Raw genomic sequence first — 22,209 nt, 5'->3', positions numbered from 1 at the left:
GTGGGAAAATTATTGGAAAAAGTTCTGAGGGACAGGAGAAATCTTCATTTAGAAAGACACGGATTAATCAGGGACAGTCAGCATGGATTTCTTAACGGAAGGTCGTGTCTGACTAACGCAATTCAATTTTTCGAGGAGGTAACAAGGAGGGTCGATGAGGGTAGTGCCTTTGATGTAGTCTATATGGATTTTAGCAAGGCTTTTGATAAGGTCCCGCATGCCAGATTGGTCACGAAAGTAAAAGCCCATGGGATCCAAGGCAAAGTGGCAAGTTGGATCCAAAATTGGCTCAGAGGCAGGAAACAAAGGGTAATGGTCGAAGGGTGTTTTTGTGACCGGAAGGCTGTTTCCAGTGGGGTTCCGCAGGGCTCACAGAATCACAGAAACCCCACAGTGCAGATAGAGGCCATTTCGGCCCATCGAGCCTGCACCGACTCAGTACTGGGCCCTTTGCTTTTTCTGGTATATATCAATGATTTGGATTTGAATGTAGGAAGTATGATTAAGAAGTTTGCAGATGATACAAAAATTGGCCGTGTGGTTAATAATGAAACAGAATGCTGTAGACTGCAGGAAGATATCAATGGACTCGTCTAGTGGGCAGAACAGTGGCAAATGGAATTCAGTTGGAATACACAATAAATGGTAGGACACTGAGAAATGCAGAGGATCAGCGGGACCTTGGAGTGCATGTCCACAGATCCCTGAAGGTAGCAGGACAGGTAGATAAAGTGGTTAAGCAGGCATACGGGATACTTGCCTTTATTAGCCGAGGCGTAGAATATAAGAGCGGGGAGGTTATGCTTCAACTGTATAAAACACTAGTTAGGCCGCAGCTAGAGTGCCGCGTGCAGTTCTGGTCACCACATTACAAGAAGGATGCGATTGCACTAGAGAAGGTGCAGAGGAGATTTCCGAGGATGTTGCCTGGGCTGGGGAATTTTAGTTATGAGGAAAGATTGGATAGGCTGGGGTTGTTTTCTTTGGAACACAGGAGGCTGAGGCGAGACCTAATTGAGGTGTGTAAAATTATGAGGGGCCGAGATAGAGTGGATAGGAAGGACCTATTTCCCTTAGCAGAAGGGTCAATAATAGATTTCAAGTAATTGGTAGGAGGTTTACAGGGAATTTGAGGAGACATTTTTTCACCCAGTGAATGGTGGGGGTCTGGAATGCACTGCCTGAAAGGGTGGTAGAGGCAGAAACCCTCATCACGTTTAAAAAGTACTTGGATATGCACTTGAACTGCCGTAACCTACAAGGCTACGGACCAAGTGCTGTAAAGTGGGATTTGGGTGGATTGCTCTTTGTCGGCTGGCACGGACAAGATGGGCCGAATGGCCTCCTTCTGTGCTGTAAATTTCTATGATTCTGCCTGATCATGTGACATCTGCCCACACGACTTCTACAAATGTTATTACATTGTAGCCAGGATTGTTTAGTTTCCAATTCCGCCCATTTTGAAGCCAGGTCTCCGTTATGGCTACTATTGCATAACCCCATGTGGCAACTTGCGCCTGCAACTCGTCAATCTTATTTGTAACACTCCTCGCATTAACACACATGCATTTCAACAGCATGCTAGTTGGCTTTGCTTTTTTCCTGAATTTAACTGCTGCTCTTTCTACATTCTTCTTTGTTCTGTTGCTGTTTGTCCCTCCGAGTTTTCTATGCACCTTGTCTCTCCTCTCTGCTGCTGTGTCCTGGTGGCCCTCCGCCAGTGTGTGTATTTTGGCTATCTTATTTTCTTCTTCTGCTTATTTTGGCCCTGTGTCTGGAGCCCCTTGCATTTGTGTAGCAGCAGGAGAATGTGCAGCGAAGAAATGGTCAAAGGAAAGCGAGAGAGAGAGAGAGAGCAGCAAAAAGGATGTTGATTGATTAAGAGCAGTGTGTGCGCGTGTGTGTGCAAAACGTTGAGCAGCCTGTGGCGGCAGCAAAAGCCTACTGCACCTGGTATTCCCAGGCAGTCTCCCATCCAAGTACTAACCAGGCCTGACTCTGCTTAGCTTCCGAGATCAGACGAGATCGGGCGCATTCAGACTAGTATGGCCGTAGGCATATGCTAGCTGGCTTTCTCTTTACTTAAAGCTGTCGCCCATTTTTTTCTCTTCTACGCATTCATACAAGTATTCAACACTCAATTTACATTTACAAATTTTACTCCTCCCGCAACCCCCCACCCCCCCTCCACCTCTTCTTGCTGCTCTGCCTCCCACACAAACAAACTACAAGCCCAACCCTTCATTGCCTTCTATTCAAATATTACATCAAATAAACATGCTCAAACACCAAGTCTTAAGGGCTGTAGCATCTTTCAAACTGGACAAATACCCAGGCCCGCATCAAATCTATCCCACACTCTTAAGAGAAGTAAGACACCAAATAGCACAGGCTCTCACCATCATTTTACAATCCTCTCTGGCTACAGGTGTGGTGCCCGACCACTGGAGGACTGCTAACGTGCTACCGCTCTTTCAAAAGGGAGAGAGGGATAGACCGCATAATTACAGGCCAGTCAGCCTAACCTCGGTGGTGGGAAAATTATTGGAAAAAGTTCTGAGGGACAGGAGAAATCTTCATTTAGAAAGACACGGATTAATCAGGGACAGTCAGCATGGATTTCTTAACGGAAGGTCGTGTCTGACTAACGCAATTCAATTTTTCGAGGAGGTAACAAGGAGGGTCGATGAGGGTAGTGCCTTTGATGTAGTCTATATGGATTTTAGCAAGGCTTTTGATAAGGTCCCGCATGCCAGATTGGTCACGAAAGTAAAAGCCCATGGGATCCAAGGCAAAGTGGCAAGTTGGATCCAAAATTGGCTCAGAGGCAGGAAACAAAGGGTAATGGTCGGAAGGGTGTTTTTGTGACCGGAAGGCTGTTTCCAGTGGGGTTCCGCAGGGCTCACAGAATCACAGAAACCCCACAGTGCAGATAGAGGCCATTTCGGCCCATCGAGCCTGCACCGACTCAGTACTGGGCCCTTTGCTTTTTCTGGTATATATCAATGATTTGGATTTGAATGTAGGAAGTATGATTAAGAAGTTTGCAGATGATACAAAAATTGGCCGTGTGGTTAATAATGAAACAGAATGCTGTAGACTGCAGGAAGATATCAATGGACTCGTCTAGTGGGCAGAACAGTGGCAAATGGAATTCAGTTGGAATACACAATAAATGGTAGGACACTGAGAAATGCAGAGGATCAGCGGGACCTTGGAGTGCATGTCCACAGATCCCTGAAGGTAGCAGGACAGGTAGATAAAGTGGTTAAGCAGGCATACGGGATACTTGCCTTTATTAGCCGAGGCGTAGAATATAAGAGCGGGGAGGTTATGCTTCAACTGTATAAAACACTAGTTAGGCCGCAGCTAGAGTGCCGCGTGCAGTTCTGGTCACCACATTACAAGAAGGATGCGATTGCACTAGAGAAGGTGCAGAGGAGATTTCCGAGGATGTTGCCTGGGCTGGGGAATTTTAGTTATGAGGAAAGATTGGATAGGCTGGGGTTGTTTTCTTTGGAACACAGGAGGCTGAGGCGAGACCTAATTGAGGTGTGTAAAATTATGAGGGGCCGAGATAGAGTGGATAGGAAGGACCTATTTCCCTTAGCAGAAGGGTCAATAATAGATTTCAAGTAATTGGTAGGAGGTTTACAGGGAATTTGAGGAGACATTTTTTCACCCAGTGAATGGTGGGGGTCTGGAATGCACTGCCTGAAAGGGTGGTAGAGGCAGAAACCCTCATCACGTTTAAAAAGTACTTGGATATGCACTTGAACTGCCGTAACCTACAAGGCTACGGACCAAGTGCTGTAAAGTGGGATTTGGGTGGATTGCTCTTTGTCGGCTGGCACGGACAAGATGGGCCGAATGGCCTCCTTCTGTGCTGTAAATTTCTATGATTCTGCCTGATCATGTGACATCTGCCCACACGACTTCTACAAATGTTATTACATTGTAGCCAGGATTGTTTAGTTTCCAATTCCGCCCATTTTGAAGCCAGGTCTCCGTTATAGCTACTATTGCATAACCCCATGTGGCAACTTGCGCCTGCAACTCGTCAATCTTATTTGTAACGCTCCTCGCATTAACACACATGCATTTCAACAGCATGCTAGTTGGCTTTGCTTTTTTCCTGAATTTAACTGCTGCTCTTTCTACATTCTTCTTTGTTCTGTTGCTGTTTGTCCCTCCGAGTTTTCTATGCACCTTGTCTCTCCTCTCTGCTGCTGTGTCCTGGTGGCCCTCCGCCAGTGTGTGTATTTTGGCTATCTTATTTTCTTCTTCTGCTTATTTCGGCCCTGTGTCTGGAGCCCCTTGCATTTGTGTAGCAGCAGGAGAATGTGCAGCGAAGAAATGGTCAAAGGAAAGCAAGAGAGAGAGAGAGAGAGAGCAGCAAAAAGGATGTTGATTGATTAAGAGCAGTGTGTGCGCGTGTGTGTGCAAAACGTTGAGCAGCCTGTGGCGGCAGCAAAAGCCTACTGCACCTGGTATTCCCAGGCAGTCTCCCATCCAAGTACTAACCAGGCCTGACTCTGCTTAGCGTCCGAGATCAGACGAGATCGGGCGCATTCAGACTAGTATGGCCGTAGGCATATGCTAGCTGGCTTTCTCTTTACTTAAAGCTGTCGCCCATTTTTTTCTCTTCTACGCATTCATACAAGTATTCAACACTCAATTTACATTTACAAATTTTACTCCTCCCGCAACCCCCCACCCCCCCTCCACCTCTTCTTGCTGCTCTGCCTCCCACACAAACAAACTACAAGCCCAACCCTTCATTGCCTTCTATTCAAATATTACATCAAATAAACATGCTCAAACAGCAAGTCTTAAGGGCTGTAGCATCTTTCAAACTGGACAAATACCCAGGCCCGCATCAAATCTATCCCACACTCTTAAGAGATGTAAGACACCAAATAGCACAGGCTCTCACCATCATTTTACAATCCTCTCTGGCTACAGGTGTGGTGCCCGACCACTGGAGGACTGCTAACGTGCTACCGTTCTTTCAAAAGGGAGAGAGGGATAGACCGCATAATTACAGGCCAGTCAGCCTAACCTCGGTGGTGGGAAAATTATTGGAAAAAGTTCTGAGGGACAGGAGAAATCTTCATTTAGAAAGACACGGATTAATCAGGGACAGTCAGCATGGATTTCTTAACGGAAGGTCGTGTCTGACTAACGCAATTCAATTTTTCGAGGAGGTAACAAGGAGGGTCGATGAGGGTAGTGCCTTTGATGTAGTCTATATGGATTTTAGCAAGGCTTTTGATAAGGTCCCGCATGCCAGATTGGTCACGAAAGTAAAAGCCCATGGGATCCAAGGCAAAGTGGCAAGTTGGATCCAAAATTGGCTCAGAGGCAGGAAACAAAGGGTAATGGTCGAAGGGTGTTTTTGTGACCGGAAGGCTGTTTCCAGTGGGGTTCCGCAGGGCTCACAGAATCACAGAAACCCCACAGTGCAGATAGAGGCCATTTCGGCCCATCGAGCCTGCACCGACTCAGTACTGGGCCCTTTGCTTTTTCTGGTATATATCAATGATTTGGATTTGAATGTAGGAAGTATGATTAAGAAGTTTGCAGATGATACAAAAATTGGCCGTGTGGTTAATAATGAAACAGAATGCTGTAGACTGCAGGAAGATATCAATGGACTCGTCTAGTGGGCAGAACAGTGGCAAATGGAATTCAGTTGGAATACACAATAAATGGTAGGACACTGAGAAATGCAGAGGATCAGCGGGACCTTGGAGTGCATGTCCACAGATCCCTGAAGGTAGCAGGACAGGTAGATAAAGTGGTTAAGCAGGCATACGGGATACTTGCCTTTATTAGCCGAGGCATAGAATATAAGAGCGGGGAGGTTATGCTTCAACTGTATAAAACACTAGTTAGGCCGCAGCTAGAGTGCCGCGTGCAGTTCTGGTCACCACATTACAAGAAGGATGCGATTGCACTAGAGAAGGTGCAGAGGAGATTTCCGAGGATGTTGCCTGGGCTGGGGAATTTTAGCTATGAGGAAAGATTGGATAGGCTGGGGTTGTTTTCTTTGGAACACAGGAGGCTGAGGCGAGACCTAATTGAGGTGTGTAAAATTATGAGGGGCCGAGATAGAGTGGATAGGAAGGACCTATTTCCCTTAGCAGAAGGGTCAATAATAGATTTCAAGTAATTGGTAGGAGGTTTACAGGGAATTTGAGGAGACATTTTTTCACCCAGTGAATGGTGGGGGTCTGGAATGCACTGCCTGAAAGGGTGGTAGAGGCAGAAACCCTCATCACGTTTAAAAAGTACTTGGATATGCACTTGAACTGCCGTAACCTACAAGGCTACGGACCAAGTGCTGTAAAGTGGGATTTGGGTGGATTGCTCTTTGTCGGCTGGCACGGACAAGATGGGCCGAATGGCCTCCTTCTGTGCTGTAAATTTCTATGATTCTGCCTGATCATGTGACATCTGCCCACACGACTTCTACAAATGTTATTACATTGTAGCCAGGATTGTTTAGTTTCCAATTCCGCCCATTTTGAAGCCAGGTCTCCGTTATGGCTACTATTGCATAACCCCATGTGGCAACTTGCGCCTGCAACTCGTCAATCTTATTTGTAACACTCCTCGCATTAACACACATGCATTTCAACAGCATGCTAGTTGGCTTTGCTTTTTTCCTGAATTTAACTGCTGCTCTTTCTACATTCTTCTTTGTTCTGTTGCTGTTTGTCCCTCCGAGTTTTCTATGCACCTTGTCTCTCCTCTCTGCTGCTGTGTCCTGGTGGCCCTCCGCCAGTGTGTGTATTTTGGCTATCTTATTTTCTTCTTCTGCTTATTTCGGCCCTGTGTCTGGAGCCCCTTGCATTTGTGTAGCAGCAGGAGAATGTGCAGCGAAGAAATGGTCAAAGGAAAGCGAGAGAGAGAGACAGAGAGAGAGAGAGAGAGAGCAGCAAAAAGGATGTTGATTGATTAAGAGCAGTGTGTGCGCGTGTGTGTGCAAAACGTTGAGCAGCCTGTGGCGGCAGCAAAAGCCTACTGCACCCGGTATTCCCAGGCAGTCTCCCATCCAAGTACTAACCAGGCCTGACTCTGCTTAGCTTCCGAGATCAGATGAGATCGGGCGCATTCAGACTAGTATGGCCGTAGGCATATGCTAGCTGGCTTTCTCTTTACTTAAAGCTGTCGCCCATTTTTTTCTCTTCTACGCATTCATACAAGTATTCAACACTCAATTTACATTTACAAATTTTACTCCTCCCGCAACCCCCCACCCCCCCTCCACCTCTTCTTGCTGCTCTGCCTCCCACACAAACAAACTACAAGCCCAACCCTTCATTGCCTTCTATTCAAATATTACATCAAATAAACATGCTCAAACACCAAGTCTTAAGGGCTGTAGCATCTTTCAAACTGGACAAATACCCAGGCCCGCATCAAATCTATCCCACACTCTTAAGAGAAGTAAGACACCAAATAGCACAGGCTCTCACCATCATTTTACAATCCTCTCTGGCTACAGGTGTGGTGCCCGACCACTGGAGGACTGCTAACGTGCTACCGTTCTTTCAAAAGGGAGAGAGGGATAGACCGCATAATTACAGGCCAGTCAGCCTAACCTCGGTGGTGGGAAAATTATTGGAAAAAGTTCTGAGGGACAGGAGAAATCTTCATTTAGAAAGACACGGATTAATCAGGGACAGTCAGCATGGATTTCTTAACGGAAGGTCGTGTCTGACTAACGCAATTCAATTTTTCGAGGAGGTAACAAGGAGGGTCGATGAGGGTAGTGCCTTTGATGTAGTCTATATGGATTTTAGCAAGGCTTTTGATAAGGTCCCGCATGCCAGATTGGTCACGAAAGTAAAAGCCCATGGGATCCAAGGCAAAGTGGCAAGTTGGATCCAAAATTGGCTCAGAGGCAGGAAACAAAGGGTAATGGTCGAAGGGTGTTTTTGTGACCGGAAGGCTGTTTCCAGTGGGGTTCCGCAGGGCTCACAGAATCACAGAAACCCCACAGTGCAGATAGAGGCCATTTCGGCCCATCGAGCCTGCACCGACTCAGTACTGGGCCCTTTGCTTTTTCTGGTATATATCAATGATTTGGATTTGAATGTAGGAAGTATGATTAAGAAGTTTGCAGATGATACAAAAATTGGCCGTGTGGTTAATAATGAAACAGAATGCTGTAGACTGCAGGAAGATATCAATGGACTCGTCTAGTGGGCAGAACAGTGGCAAATGGAATTCAGTTGGAATACACAATAAATGGTAGGACACTGAGAAATGCAGAGGATCAGCGGGACCTTGGAGTGCATGTCCACAGATCCCTGAAGGTAGCAGGACAGGTAGATAAAGTGGTTAAGCAGGCATACGGGATACTTGCCTTTATTAGCCGAGGCGTAGAATATAAGAGCGGGGAGGTTATGCTTCAACTGTATAAAACACTAGTTAGGCCGCAGCTAGAGTGCCGCGTGCAGTTCTGGTCACCACATTACAAGAAGGATGCGATTGCACTAGAGAAGGTGCAGAGGAGATTTCCGAGGATGTTGCCTGGGCTGGGGAATTTTAGTTATGAGGAAAGATTGGATAGGCTGGGGTTGTTTTCTTTGGAACACAGGAGGCTGAGGCGAGACCTAATTGAGGTGTGTAAAATTATGAGGGGCCGAGATAGAGTGGATAGGAAGGACCTATTTCCCTTAGCAGAAGGGTCAATAATAGATTTCAAGTAATTGGTAGGAGGTTTACAGGGAATTTGAGGAGACATTTTTTCACCCAGTGAATGGTGGGGGTCTGGAATGCACTGCCTGAAAGGGTGGTAGAGGCAGAAACCCTCATCACGTTTAAAAAGTACTTGGATATGCACTTGAACTGCCGTAACCTACAAGGCTACGGACCAAGTGCTGTAAAGTGGGATTTGGGTGGATTGCTCTTTGTCGGCTGGCACGGACAAGATGGGCCGAATGGCCTCCTTCTGTGCTGTAAATTTCTATGATTCTGCCTGATCATGTGACATCTGCCCACACGACTTCTACAAATGTTATTACATTGTAGCCAGGATTGTTTAGTTTCCAATTCCGCCCATTTTGAAGCCAGGTCTCCGTTATGGCTACTATTGCATAACCCCATGTGGCAACTTGCGCCTGCAACTCGTCAATCTTATTTGTAACACTCCTCGCATTAACACACATGCATTTCAACAGCATGCTAGTTGGCTTTGCTTTTTTCCTGAATTTAACTGCTGCTCTTTCTACATTCTTCTTTGTTCTGTTGCTGTTTGTCCCTCCGAGTTTTCTATGCACCTTGTCTCTCCTCTCTGCTGCTGTGTCCTGGTGGCCCTCCGCCAGTGTGTGTATTTTGGCTATCTTATTTTCTTCTTCTGCTTATTTCGGCCCTGTGTCTGGAGCCCCTTGCATTTGTGTAGCAGCAGGAGAATGTGCAGCGAAGAAATGGTCAAAGGAAAGCGAGAGAGAGAGACAGAGAGAGAGAGAGAGAGAGCAGCAAAAAGGATGTTGATTGATTAAGAGCAGTGTGTGCGCGTGTGTGTGCAAAACGTTGAGCAGCCTGTGGCGGCAGCAAAAGCCTACTGCACCCGGTATTCCCAGGCGGTCTCCCATCCAAGTACTAACCAGGCCTGACTCTGCTTAGCTTCCGAGATCAGATGAGATCGGGCACATTCAGACTAGTATGGCCGTAGGCATATGCTAGCTGGCTTTCTCTTTACTTAAAGCTGTCGCCCATTTTTTTCTCTTCTACGCATTCATACAAGTATTCAACACTCAATTTACATTTACAAATTTTACTCCTCCCGCAACCCCCACCCCCCCCCCACCTCTTCTTGCTGCTCTGCCTCCCACACAAACAAACTACAAGCCCAACCCTTCATTGCCTTCTATTCAAATATTACATCAAATAAACATGCTCAAACACCAAGTCTTAAGGGCTGTAGCATCTTTCAAACTGGACAAATACCCAGGCCCGCATCAAATCTATCCCACACTCTTAAGAGAAGTAAGACACCAAATAGCACAGGCTCTCACCATCATTTTACAATCCTCTCTGGCTACAGGTGTGGTGCCCGACCACTGGAGGACTGCTAACGTGCTACCGTTCTTTCAAAAGGGAGAGAGGGATAGACCGCATAATTACAGGCCAGTCAGCCTAACCTCGGTGGTGGGAAAATTATTGGAAAAAGTTCTGAGGGACAGGAGAAATCTTCATTTAGAAAGACACGGATTAATCAGGGACAGTCAGCATGGATTTCTTAACGGAAGGTCGTGTCTGACTAACGCAATTCAATTTTTCGAGGAGGTAACAAGGAGGGTCGATGAGGGTAGTGCCTTTGATGTAGTCTATATGGATTTTAGCAAGGCTTTTGATAAGGTCCCGCATGCCAGATTGGTCACGAAAGTAAAAGCCCATGGGATCCAAGGCAAAGTGGCAAGTTGGATCCAAAATTGGCTCAGAGGCAGGAAACAAAGGGTAATGGTCGAAGGGTGTTTTTGTGACCGGAAGGCTGTTTCCAGTGGGGTTCCGCAGGGCTCACAGAATCACAGAAACCCCACAGTGCAGATAGAGGCCATTTCGGCCCATCGAGCCTGCACCGACTCAGTACTGGGCCCTTTGCTTTTTCTGGTATATATCAATGATTTGGATTTGAATGTAGGAAGTATGATTAAGAAGTTTGCAGATGATACAAAAATTGGCCGTGTGGTTAATAATGAAACAGAATGCTGTAGACTGCAGGAAGATATCAATGGACTCGTCTAGTGGGCAAAACAGTGGCAAATGGAATTCAGTTGGAATACACAATAAATGGTAGGACACTGAGAAATGCAGAGGATCAGCGGGACCTTGGAGTGCATGTCCACAGATCCCTGAAGGTAGCAGGACAGGTAGATAAAGTGGTTAAGCAGGCATACGGGATACTTGCCTTTATTAGCCGAGGCGTAGAATATAAGAGCGGGGAGGTTATGCTTCAACTGTATAAAACACTAGTTAGGCCGCAGCTAGAGTGCCGCGTGCAGTTCTGGTCACCACATTACAAGAAGGATGCGATTGCACTAGAGAAGGTGCAGAGGAGATTTCCGAGGATGTTGCCTGGGCTGGGGAATTTTAGTTATGAGGAAAGATTGGATAGGCTGGGGTTGTTTTCTTTGGAACACAGGAGGCTGAGGTGAGACCTAATTGAGGTGTGTAAAATTATGAGGGGCCGAGATAGAGTGGATAGGAAGGACCTATTTCCCTTAGCAGAAGGGTCAATAATAGATTTCAAGTAATTGGTAGGAGGTTTACAGGGAATTTGAGGAGACATTTTTTCACCCAGTGAATGGTGGGGGTCTGGAATGCACTGCCTGAAAGGGTGGTAGAGGCAGAAACCCTCATCACGTTTAAAAAGTACTTGGATATGCACTTGAACTGCCGTAACCTACAAGGCTACGGACCAAGTGCTGTAAAGTGGGATTTGGGTGGATTGCTCTTTGTCGGCTGGCACGGACAAGATGGGCCGAATGGCCTCCTTCTGTGCTGTAAATTTCTATGATTCTGCCTGATCATGTGACATCTGCCCACACGACTTCTACAAATGTTATTACATTGTAGCCAGGATTGTTTAGTTTCCAATTCCGCCCATTTTGAAGCCAGGTCTCCGTTATGGCTACTATTGCATAACCCCATGTGGCAACTTGCGCCTGCAACTCGTCAATCTTATTTGTAACGCTCCTCGCATTAACACACATGCATTTCAACAGCATGCTAGTTGGCTTTGCTTTTTTCCTGAATTTAACTGCTGCTCTTTCGACATTCTTCTTTGTTCTGTTGCTGTTTGTCCCTCCGAGTTTTCTATGCACCTTGTCTCTCCTCTCTGCTGCTGTGTCCTGGTGGCCCTCCGCCAGTGTGTGTATTTTGGCTATCTTATTTTCTTCTTCTGCTTATTTCGGCCCTGTGTCTGGAGCCCCTTGCATTTGTGTAGCAGCAGGAGAATGTGCAGCGAAGAAATGGTCAAAGGAAAGCGAGAGAGAGAGAGAGAGAGAGAGAGCAGCAAAAAGGATGTTGATTGATTAAGAGCAGTGTGTGCGCGTGTGTGTGCAAAACGTTGAGCAGCCTGTGGCGGCAGCAAAAGCCTACTGCACCTGGTATTCCCAAGCGGTCTCCCATCCAAGTACTAACCAGGCCTGACTCTGCTTAGCTTCCGAGATCAGACGAGATCAGGCGCATTCAGACTAGTATGGCCGTAGGCATATGCTGGCTGGCTTTCTCTTTACTTAAAGCTGTCGCCCATTTTTTTCTCTTCTACGCATTCATACAAGTATTCAACACTCAATTTACATTTACAAATTTTACTCCTCCCGCAACCCCCCACCGCCCCTCCACCTCTTCTTGCTGCTCTGCCTCCCACACAAACAAACTACAAGCCCAACCCTTCATTGCCTTCTATTCAAATATTACATCAAATAAACATGCTCAAACACCAAGTCTTAAGGGCTGTAGCATCTTTCAAACTGGACAAATACCCAGGCCCGCATCAAATCTATCCCACACTCTTAAGAGAAGTAAGACACCAAATAGCACAGGCTCTCACCATCATTTTACAATCCTCTCTGGCTACAGGTGTGGTGCCCGACCACTGGAGGACTGCTAACGTGCTACCGTTCTTTCAAAAGGGAGAGAGGGATAGACCGCATAATTACAGGCCAGTCAGCCTAACCTCGGTGGTGGGAAAATTATTGGAAAAAGTTCTGAGGGACAGGAGAAATCTTCATTTAGAAAGACACGGATTAATCAGGGACAGTCAGCATGGATTTCTTAACGGAAGGTCGTGTCTGACTAACGCAATTCAATTTTTCGAGGAGGTAACAAGGAGGGTCGATGAGGGTAGTGCCTTTGATGTAGTCTATATGGATTTTAGCAAGGCTTTTGATAAGGTCCCGCATGCCAGATTGGTCACGAAAGTAAAAGCCCATGGGATCCAAGGCAAAGTGGCAAGTTGGATCCAAAATTGGCTCAGAGGCAGGAAACAAAGGGTAATGGTCGAAGGGTGTTTTTGTGACCGGAAGGCTGTTTCCAGTGGGGTTCCGCAGGGCTCACAGAATCACAGAAACCCCACAGTGCAGATAGAGGCCATTTCGGCCCATCGAGCCTGCACCGACTCAGTACTGGGCCCTTTGCTTTTTCTGGTATATATCAATGATTTGGATTTGAATGTAGGAAGTATGATTAAGAAGTTTGCAGATGATACAAAAATTGGCCGTGTGGTTAATAATGAAACAGAATGCTGTAGACTGCAGGAAGATATCAATGGACTCGTCTAGTGGGCAGAACAGTGGCAAATGGAATTCAGTTGGAATACACAATAAATGGTAGGACACTGAGAAATGCAGAGGATCAGCGGGACCTTGGAGTGCATGTCCACAGATCCCTGAAGGTAGCAGGACAGGTAGATAAAGTGGTTAAGCAGGCATACGGGATACTTGCCTTTATTAGCCGAGGCGTAGAATATAAGAGCGGGGAGGTTATGCTTCAACTGTATAAAACACTAGTTAGGCCGCAGCTAGAGTGCCGCGTGCAGTTCTGGTCACCACATTACAAGAAGGATGCGATTGCACTAGAGAAGGTGCAGAGGAGATTTCCGAGGATGTTGCCTGGGCTGGGGAATTTTAGTTATGAGGAAAGATTGGATAGGCTGGGGTTGTTTTCTTTGGAACACAGGAGGCTGAGGTGAGACCTAATTGAGGTGTGTAAAATTATGAGGGGCCGAGATAGAGTGGATAGGAAGGACCTATTTCCCTTAGCAGAAGGGTCAATAATAGATTTCAAGTAATTGGTAGGAGGTTTACAGGGAATTTGAGGAGACATTTTTTCACCCAGTGAATGGTGGGGGTCTGGAATGCACTGCCTGAAAGGGTGGTAGAGGCAGAAACCCTCATCACGTTTAAAAAGTACTTGGATATGCACTTGAACTGCCGTAACCTACAAGGCTACGGACCAAGTGCTGTAAAGTGGGATTTGGGTGGATTGCTCTTTGTCGGCTGGCACGGACAAGATGGGCCGAATGGCCTCCTTCTGTGCTGTAAATTTCTATGATTCTGCCTGATCATGTGACATCTGCCCACACGACTTCTACAAATGTTATTACATTGTAGCCAGGATTGTTTAGTTTCCAATTCCGCCCATTTTGAAGCCAGGTCTCCGTTATGGCTACTATTGCATAACCCCATGTGGCAACTTGCGCCTGCAACTCGTCAATCTTATTTGTAACGCTCCTCGCATTAACACACATGCATTTCAACAGCATGCTAGTTGGCTTTGCTTTTTTCCTGAATTTAACTGCTGCTCTTTCTACATTCTTCTTTGTTCTGTTGCTGTTTGTCCCTCCGAGTTTTCTATGCACCTTGTCTCTCCTCTCTGCTGCTGTGTCCTGGTGGCCCTCCGCCAGTGTGTGTATTTTGGCTATCTTATTTTCTTCTTCTGCTTATTTCGGCCCTGTGTCTGGAGCCCCTTGCATTTGTGTAGCAGCAGGAGAATGTGCAGCGAAGAAATGGTCAAAGGAAAGCGAGAGAGAGAGAGAGAGAGAGAGAGCAGCAAAAAGGATGTTGATTGATTAAGAGCAGTGTGTGCGCGTGTGTGTGCAAAACGTTGAGCAGCCTGTGGCGGCAGCAAAAGCCTACTGCACCTGGTATTCCCAGGCGGTCTCCCATCCAAGTACTAACCAGGCCTGACTCTGCTTAGCTTCTGAGATCAGACGAGATCGGGCGCATTCAGACTAGTATGGCCGTAGGCATATGCTGGCTGGCTTTCTCTTTACTTAAAGCTGTCGCCCATTTTTTTCTCTTCTACGCATTCATACAAGTATTCAACACTCAATTTACATTTACAAATTTTACTCCTCCCGCAACCCCCCACCCCCCCTCCACCTCTTCTTGCTGCTCTGCCTCCCACACAAACAAACTACAAGCCCAACCCTTCATTGCCTTCTATTCAAATATTACATCAAATAAACATGCTCAAACACCAAGTCTTAAGGGCTGTAGCATCTTTCAAACTGGACAAATACCCAGGCCCGCATCAAATCTATCCCACACTCTTAAGAGAAGTAAGACACCAAATAGCACAGGCTCTCACCATCATTTTACAATCCTCTCTGGCTACAGGTGTGGTGCCCGACCACTGGAGGACTGCTAACGTGCTACCGTTCTTTCAAAAGGGAGAGAGGGATAGACCGCATAATTACAGGCCAGTCAGCCTAACCTCGGTGGTGGGTAAATTATTGGAAAAAGTTCTGAGGGACAGGAGAAATCTTCATTTAGAAAGACACGGATTAATCAGGGACAGTCAGCATGGATTTCTTAACGGAAGGTCGTGTCTGACTAACGCAATTCAATTTTTCGAGGAGGTAACAAGGAGGGTCGATGAGGGTAGTGCCTTTGATGTAGTCTATATGGATTTTAGCAAGGCTTTTGATAAGGTCCCGCATGCCAGATTGGTCACGAAAGTAAAAGCCCATGGGATCCAAGGCAAAGTGGCAAGTTGGATCCAAAATTGGCTCAGAGGCAGGAAACAAAGCGTAATGGTCGGAAGGGTGTTTTTGTGACCGGAAGGCTGTTTCCAGTGGGGTTCCGCAGGGCTCACAGAATCACAGAAACCCCACAGTGCAGATAGAGGCCATTTCGGCCCATCGAGCCTGCACCGACTCAGTACTGGGCCCTTTGCTTTTTCTGGTATATATCAATGATTTGGATTTGAATGTAGGAAGTATGATTAAGAAGTTTGCAGATGATACAAAAATTGGCCGTGTGGTTAATAATGAAACAGAATGCTGTAGACTGCAGGAAGATATCAATGGACTCGTCTAGTGGGCAGAACAGTGGCAAATGGAATTCAGTTGGAATACACAATAAATGGTAGGACACTGAGAAATGCAGAGGATCAGCGGGACCTTGGAGTGCATGTCCACAGATCCCTGAAGGTAGCAGGACAGGTAGATAAAGTGGTTAAGCAGGCATACGGGATACTTGCCTTTATTAGCCGAGGCGTAGAATATAAGAGCGGGGAGGTTATGCTTCAACTGTATAAAACACTAGTTAGGCCGCAGCTAGAGTGCCGCGTGCAGTTCTGGTCACCACATTACAAGAAGGATGCGATTGCACTAGAGAAGGTGCAGAGGAGATTTCCGAGGATGTTGCCTGGGCTGGGGAATTTTAGTTATGAGGAAAGATTGGATAGGCTGGGGTTGTTTTCTTTGGAACACAGGAGGCTGAGGCGAGACCTAATTGAGGTGTGTAAAATTATGAGGGGCCGAGATAGAGTGGATAGGAAGGACCTATTTCCCTTAGCAGAAGGGTCAATAATAGATTTCAAGTAATTGGTAGGAGGTTTACAGGGAATTTGAGGAGACATTTTTTCACCCAGTGAATGGTGGGGGTCTGGAATGCACTGCCTGAAAGGGTGGTAGAGGCAGAAACCCTCATCACGTTTAAAAAGTACTTGGATATGCACTTGAACTGCCGTAACCTACAAGGCTACGGACCAAGTGCTGTAAAGTGGGATTTGGGTGGATTGCTCTTTGTCGGCTGGCACGGACAAGATGGGCCGAATGGCCTCCTTCTGTGCTGTAAATTTCTACGATTCTGCCTGATCATGTGACATCTGCCCACACGACTTCTACAAATGTTATTACATTGTAGCCAGGATTGTTTAGTTTCCAATTCCGCCCATTTTGAAGCCAGGTCTCCGTTATAGCTACTATTGCATAACCCCATGTGGCAACTTGCGCCTGCAACTCGTCAATCTTATTTGTAACGCTCCTCGCATTAACACACATGCATTTCAACAGCATGCTAGTTGGCTTTGCTTTTTTCCTGAATTTAACTGCTGCTCTTTCGACATTCTTCTTTGTTCTGTTGCTGTTTGTCCCTCCGAGTTTTCTATGCACCTTGTCTCTCCTCTCTGCTGCTGTGTCCTGGTGGCCCTCCGCCAGTGTGTGTATTTTGGCTATCTTATTTTCTTCTTCTGCTTATTTCGGCCCTGTGTCTGGAGCCCCTTGCATTTGTGTAGCAGCAGGAGAATGTGCAGCGAAGAAATGGTCAAAGGAAAGCAAGAGAGAGAGAGAGAGAGAGAGCAGCAAAAAGGATGTTGATTGATTAAGAGCAGTGTGTGCGCGTGTGTGTGCAAAACGTTGAGCAGCCTGTGGCGGCAGCAAAAGCCTACTGCACCCGGTATTCCCAGGCAGTCTCCCATCCAAGTACTAACCAGGCCTGACTCTGCTTAGCTTCCGAGATCAGACGAGATCGGGCGCATTCAGACTAGTATGGCCGTAGGCATATGCTAGCTGGCTTTCTCTTTACTTAAAGCTGTCGCCCATTTTTTTCTCTTCTACGCATTCATACAAGTATTCAACACTCAATTTACATTTACAAATTTTACTCCTCCCGCAACCCCCCACCCCCCCTCCACCTCTTCTTGCTGCTCTGCCTCCCACACAAACAAACTACAAGCCCAACCCTTCATTGCCTTCTATTCAAATATTACATCAAATAAACATGCTCAAACACCAAGTCTTAAGGGCTGTAGCATCTTTCAAACTGGACAAATACCCAGGCCCGCATCAAATCTATCCCACACTCTTAAGAGATGTAAGACACCAAATAGCACAGGCTCTCACCATCATTTTACAATCCTCTCTGGCTACAGGTGTGGTGCCCGACCACTGGAGGACTGCTAACGTGCTACCGTTCTTTCAAAAGGGAGAGAGGGATAGACCGCATAATTACAGGCCAGTCAGCCTAACCTCGGTGGTGGGAAAATTATTGGAAAAAGTTCTGAGGGACAGGAGAAATCTTCATTTAGAAAGACACGGATTAATCAGGGACAGTCAGCATGGATTTCTTAAGGGAAGGTCGTGTCTGACTAACGCAATTCAATTTTTCGAGGAGGTAACAAGGAGGGTCGATGAGGGTAGTGCCTTTGATGTAGTCTATATGGATTTTAGCAAGGCTTTTGATAAGGTCCCGCATGCCAGATTGGTCACGAAAGTAAAAGCCCATGGGATCCAAGGCAAAGTGGCAAGTTGGATCCAAAATTGGCTCAGAGGCAGGAAACAAAGGGTAATGGTCGAAGGGTGTTTTTGTGACCGGAAGGCTGTTTCCAGTGGGGTTCCGCAGGGCTCACAGAATCACAGAAACCCCACAGTGCAGATAGAGGCCATTTCGGCCCATCGAGCCTGCACCGACTCAGTACTGGGCCCTTTGCTTTTTCTGGTATATATCAATGATTTGGATTTGAATGTAGGAAGTATGATTAAGAAGTTTGCAGATGATACAAAAATTGGCCGTGTGGTTAATAATGAAACAGAATGCTGTAGACTGCAGGAAGATATCAATGGACTCGTCTAGTGGGCAGAACAGTGGCAAATGGAATTCAGTTGGAATACACAATAAATGGTAGGAAACTGAGAAATGCAGAGGATCAGCGGGACCTTGGAGTGCATGTCCACAGATCCCTGAAGGTAGCAGGACAGGTAGATAAAGTGGTTAAGCAGGCATACGGGATACTTGCCTTTATTAGCCGAGGCGTAGAATATAAGAGCGGGGAGGTTATGCTTCAACTGTATAAAACACTAGTTAGGCCGCAGCTAGAGTGCCGCGTGCAGTTCTGGTCACCACATTACAAGAAGGATGCGATTGCACTAGAGAAGGTGCAGAGGAGATTTCCGAGGATGTTGCCTGGGCTGGGGAATTTTAGTTATGAGGAAAGATTGGATAGGCTGGGGTTGTTTTCTTTGGAACACAGGAGGCTGAGGCGAGACCTAATTGAGGTGTGTAAAATTATGAGGGGCCGAGATAGAGTGGATAGGAAGGACCTATTTCCCTTAGCAGAAGGGTCAATAATAGATTTCAAGTAATTGGTAGGAGGTTTACAGGGAATTTGAGGAGACATTTTTTCACCCAGTGAATGGTGGGGGTCTGGAATGCACTGCCTGAAAGGGTGGTAGAGGCAGAAACCCTCATCACGTTTAAAAAGTACTTGGATATGCACTTGAACTGCCGTAACCAACAAGGCTACGGACCAAGTGCTGTAAAGTGGGATTTGGGTGGATTGCTCTTTGTCGGCTGGCACGGACAAGATGGGCCGAATGGCCTCCTTCTGTGCTGTAAATTTCTATGATTCTGCCTGATCATGTGACATCTGCCCACACGACTTCTACAAATGTTATTACATTGTAGCCAGGATTGTTTAGTTTCCAATTCCGCCCATTTTGAAGCCAGGTCTCCGTTATGGCTACTATTGCATAACCCCATGTGGCAACTTGCGCCTGCAACTCGTCAATCTTATTTGTAACACTCCTCGCATTAACACACATGCATTTCAACAGCATGCTAGTTGGCTTTGCTTTTTTCCTGAATTTAACTGCTGCTCTTTCTACATTCTTCTTTGTTCTGTTGCTGTTTGTCCCTCCGAGTTTTCTATGCACCTTGTCTCTCCTCTCTGCTGCTGTGTCCTGGTGGCCCTCCGCCAGTGTGTATATTTTGGCTATCTTATTTTCTTCTTCTGCTTATTTCGGCCCTGTGTCTGGAGCCCCTTGCATTTGTGTAGCAGCAGGAGAATGTGCAGCGAAGAAATGGTCAAAGGAAAGCGAGAGAGAGAGAGAGAGCAGCAAAAAGGATGTTGATTGATTAAGAGCAGTGTGTGCGCGTGTGTGTGCAAAACGTTGAGCAGCCTGTGGCGGCAGCAAAAGCCTACAGCACCTGGTATTCCCAGGCAGTCTCCCATCCAAGTACTAACCAGGCCTGACTCTGCTTAGCTTCCAGAGATCAGACGAGATCAGGCGCATTCAGACTAGTATGGCCGTAGGCATATGCTGGCTGGCTTTCTCTTTACTTAAAGCTGTCGCCCATTTTTTTCTCTTCTACGCATTCATACAAGTATTCAACACTCAATTTACATTTACAAATTTTACTCCTCCCGCAACCCCCCACCCCCCCTCCACCTCTTCTTGCTGCTCTGCCTCCCACACAAACAAACTACAAGCCCAACCCTTCATTGCCTTCTATTCAAATATTACATCAAATAAACATGCTCAAACACCAAGTCTTAAGGGCTGTAGCATCTTTCAAACTGGACAAATACCCAGGCCCGCATCAAATCTATCCCACACTCTTAAGGGAAGTAAGACACCAAATAGCACAGGCTCTCACCATCATTTTACAATCCTCTCTGGCTACAGGTGTGGTGCCCGACCACTGGAGGACTGCTAACGTGCTACCGTTCTTTCAAAAGGGAGAGAGGGATAGACCGCATAATTACAGGACAGTCAGCCTAACCTCGGTGGTGGGAAAATTATTGGAAAAAGTTCTGAGGGACAGGAGAAATCTTCATTTAGAAAGACACGGATTAATCAGGGACAGTCAGCATGGATTTCTTAACGGAAGGTCGTGTCTGACTAACGCAATTCAATTTTTCGAGGAGGTAACAAGGAGGGTCGATGAGGGTAGTGCCTTTGATGTAGTCTATATGGATTTTAGCAAGGCTTTTGATAAGGTCCCGCATGCCAGATTGGTCACGAAAGTAAAAGCCCATGGGATCCAAGGCAAAGTGGCAAGTTGGATCCAAAATTGGCTCAGAGGCAGGAAACAAAGGGTAATGGTCGAAGGGTGTTTTTGTGACCGGAAGGCTGTTTCCAGTGGGGTTCCGCAGGGCTCACAGAATCACAGAAACCCCACAGTGCAGATAGAGGCCATTTCGGCCCATCGAGCCTGCACCGACTCAGTACTGGGCCCTTTGCTTTTTCTGGTATATATCAATGATTTGGATTTGAATGTAGGAAGTATGATTAAGAAGTTTGCAGATGATACAAAAATTGGCCGTGTGGTTAATAATGAAACAGAATGCTGTAGACTGCAGGAAGATATCAATGGACTCGTCTAGTGGGCAGAACAGTGGCAAATGGAATTCAGTTGGAATACACAATAAATGGTAGGACACTGAGAAATGCAGAGGATCAGCGGGACCTTGGAGTGCATGTCCACAGATCCCTGAAGGTAGCAGGACAGGTAGATAAAGTGGTTAAGCAGGCATACGGGATACTTGCCTTTATTAGCCGAGGCGTAGAATATAAGAGCGGGGAGGTTATGCTTCAACTGTATAAAACACTAGTTAGGCCGCAGCTAGAGTGCCGCGTGCAGTTCTGGTCACCACATTACAAGAAGGATGCGATTGCACTAGAGAAGGTGCAGAGGAGATTTCCGAGGATGTTGCCTGGGCTGGGGAATTTTAGTTATGAGGAAAGATTGGATAGGCTGGGGTTGTTTTCTTTGGAACACAGGAGGCTGAGGCGAGACCTAATTGAGGTGTGTAAAATTATGAGGGGCCGAGATAGAGTGGATAGGAAGGACCTATTTCCCTTAGCAGAAGGGTCAATAATAGATTTCAAGTAATTGGTAGGAGGTTTACAGGGAATTTGAGGAGACATTTTTTCACCCAGTGAATGGTGGGGGTCTGGAATGCACTGCCTGAAAGGGTGGTAGAGGCAGAAACCCTCATCACGTTTAAAAAGTACTTGGATATGCACTTGAACTGCCGTAACCTACAAGGCTACGGACCAAGTGCTGTAAAGTGGGATTTGGGTGGATTGCTCTTTGTCGGCTGGCACGGACAAGATGGGCCGAATGGCCTCCTTCTGTGCTGTAAATTTCTATGATTCTGCCTGATCATGTGACATCTGCCCACACGACTTCTACAAATGTTATTACATTGTAGCCAGGATTGTTTAGTTTCCAATTCCGCCCATTTTGAAGCCAGGTCTCCGTTATGGCTACTATTGCATAACCCCATGTGGCAACTTGCGCCTGCAACTCGTCAATCTTATTTGTAACGCTCCTCGCATTAACACACATGCATTTCAACAGCATGCTAGTTGGCTTTGCTTTTTTCCTGAATTTAACTGCTGCTCTTTCTACATTCTTCTTTGTTCTGTTGCTGTTTGTCCCTCCGAGTTTTCTATGCACCTTGTCTCTCCTCTCTGCTGCTGTGTCCTGGTGGCCCTCCGCCAGTGTGTGTATTTTGGCTATCTTATTTTCTTCTTCTGCTTATTTCGGCCCTGTGTCTGGAGCCCCTTGCATTTGTGTAGCAGCAGGAGAATGTGCAGCGAAGAAATGGTCAAAGGAAAGCGAGAGAGAGAGAGAGAGAGAGAGAGAGAGCAGCAAAAAGGATGTTGATTGATTA

At 46.5% G+C, this 22,209-nt stretch overlaps 7 non-coding genes and 1 pseudogene across 7 annotated transcripts; all 8 read right to left on the bottom strand.

Moving 5' to 3' along the window:
* Positions 1-1,938: 1,938 nt before the first annotated feature.
* On the bottom strand, positions 1,939-2,057 carry LOC147083001 (5S ribosomal RNA). Its single transcript, XR_015076062.1, has one exon. It is a non-coding gene; the product is annotated as a 5S ribosomal RNA (ribosomal RNA).
* Positions 2,058-4,475: 2,418 nt separating this feature from the next.
* On the bottom strand, positions 4,476-4,594 carry LOC147083000 (5S ribosomal RNA). Its single transcript, XR_015076197.1, has one exon. It is a non-coding gene; the product is annotated as a 5S ribosomal RNA (ribosomal RNA).
* Positions 4,595-7,023: 2,429 nt separating this feature from the next.
* On the bottom strand, positions 7,024-7,142 carry LOC147082999 (5S ribosomal RNA). Its single transcript, XR_015076092.1, has one exon. It is a non-coding gene; the product is annotated as a 5S ribosomal RNA (ribosomal RNA).
* Positions 7,143-9,571: 2,429 nt separating this feature from the next.
* Positions 9,572-9,690, bottom strand: LOC147082998 (5S ribosomal RNA). The gene has a single exon (XR_015076221.1). It is a non-coding gene; the product is annotated as a 5S ribosomal RNA (ribosomal RNA).
* A 2,420-nt stretch (positions 9,691-12,110) lies between these two features.
* Positions 12,111-12,229, bottom strand: LOC147082997 (5S ribosomal RNA). The gene has a single exon (XR_015076082.1). It is a non-coding gene; the product is annotated as a 5S ribosomal RNA (ribosomal RNA).
* Positions 12,230-14,650: 2,421 nt separating this feature from the next.
* Positions 14,651-14,769, bottom strand: LOC147082996 (5S ribosomal RNA). The gene has a single exon (XR_015076153.1). It is a non-coding gene; the product is annotated as a 5S ribosomal RNA (ribosomal RNA).
* Positions 14,770-17,189: 2,420 nt separating this feature from the next.
* On the bottom strand, positions 17,190-17,308 carry LOC147082995 (5S ribosomal RNA). The gene has a single exon (XR_015076140.1). It is a non-coding gene; the product is annotated as a 5S ribosomal RNA (ribosomal RNA).
* A 2,413-nt stretch (positions 17,309-19,721) lies between these two features.
* Positions 19,722-19,841, bottom strand: LOC147082994 (5S ribosomal RNA; annotated as a pseudogene).
* Between the last annotated feature and the right edge of the window lie 2,368 nt (positions 19,842-22,209).

Source organism: Somniosus microcephalus, unplaced genomic scaffold, assembly GCF_052327205.1.
Source record: "Somniosus microcephalus isolate GS21.2 unplaced genomic scaffold, FLI_Smic_1.0 scaffold110, whole genome shotgun sequence".
Taxonomy (NCBI): Eukaryota; Metazoa; Chordata; class Chondrichthyes; order Squaliformes; family Somniosidae; genus Somniosus; species Somniosus microcephalus.
Note: the sequence above shows the minus strand (reverse complement) of the source record. Positions and strands in the feature narration are given on the sequence as shown.